Source organism: Chrysochloris asiatica, unplaced genomic scaffold, assembly GCF_000296735.1.
Source record: "Chrysochloris asiatica unplaced genomic scaffold, ChrAsi1.0 scaffold00022, whole genome shotgun sequence".
In the NCBI taxonomy this organism is placed as follows: Eukaryota; Metazoa; Chordata; class Mammalia; order Afrosoricida; family Chrysochloridae; genus Chrysochloris; species Chrysochloris asiatica.
In genome coordinates, this window is record NW_006408540.1 from 23,072,371 (window position 1) to 23,073,779 (window position 1,409).

Sequence of the window (1,409 nt, forward strand, 5' to 3'; positions counted from 1 at the left end):
GTTTGTTTGTTTGAAAATATGTGTCTGGGTTAAGTAATTTGATGTAAAAATCCCAATGGCAATTTTAAGTGTCTCCTTGAAATCCTCCAACTCAGAAGTGAGTACAGCTTCCAGGACTCTAGCATCACACTTTGAACTCAGTATCTGCCAACCCTTTCATATAGTAGACTGCAGTTGGCAGGCAACAATATGCAATATTGTGAAGTGTTCTTCTGGACAGATGCCTGGGACAGAGTGGACTACCTCCACTGCCTTTGGCATCTGGTCTGTGTCCAGCTGAGTCCTTGTACCAAGTCATGACAAGGTAGGGTCTCAGTCAGGGTGGGTGTAGGAGCTTTGAGAAGGGTAAATCTGTACAGCCAACTGCTGGGAAGTTAATGCTTGCTCCCTGTGTGGGTAAGCTACATGGTGTGGATGTCAACTTCAGCTTTCATATGGAAGTATTTTGTATGTGTTGTCTGTCTCACTCTCAGTGAGGTAATAAACACCATTGTTATCTGTGCTTTACAAAGGAGGAAACTGAGACAGAGATCCAGAAATAATTTCTCAATCTTCTCAATTCTCCTAGTGTTTTTTTCTGTCCTACATTTGAAATATTGCTTGGGTTGGGTTTGACTCTTAGCTTGAACATTTACTTGAGTGACCGTTACCAAGTTATGTAAATTTTCTGTGACTCAGCATCCCCATCTATAAAATAAGAATAGTAACAATGGCTTTCTAAAAGGGTTGTCATGTGGCTCACTCACGATAAAACAATAAAAACTCATAGCAACCCCATGTGTGTCAAAGTAGAGCTGTGCTCGATAGAGTTTTCAATGGTTGATTTTTCATCAGACAATTCCCAGGTGCCTCTGGATGCAGTTGAACTGTCAACTATTGATTTAGTTGTTAACTGAATGGCTGGCATTCTTTGTGACCCCCTATGAATAAAAAGGAACTTATAAATGCTCCAGAGGAGAAACTGGTAGGTTTGGACAGCCAACCTGGAGATTAGCAACCTATTACCTAAACCACAGGACCACCAGTTACCCATTGTTGTTGTTAAGTGCCACTGAGTGCCCCTGTACAGGGTTTTTGAGGAGTTGGGGGTTTAAACCACTGATCTTGTGTTTCTCAGTCCATTGTTCATCCTACAGCACCACACCAGGAGTCCCAGGCATCCATACAATGAGTAAGTTACATAGAACAATGCCTTGCATATTTATTGTTGTTAAGTGATGTCGAGTGAGTGGATTCCTACTCACAGCAACTCTGTATAGGGCTTTCAAGGGGTAATTGGTGGGTTTGAATTATCTGGCACATAATAGTTACAAAATAAATTTTCTTATTTTTATTATGATTTTCACCCCCATTTTATATTATTGTTGTTGTTGTTGTTAAGTGCCGTCGAGTCGGGTCCGACCCATAGC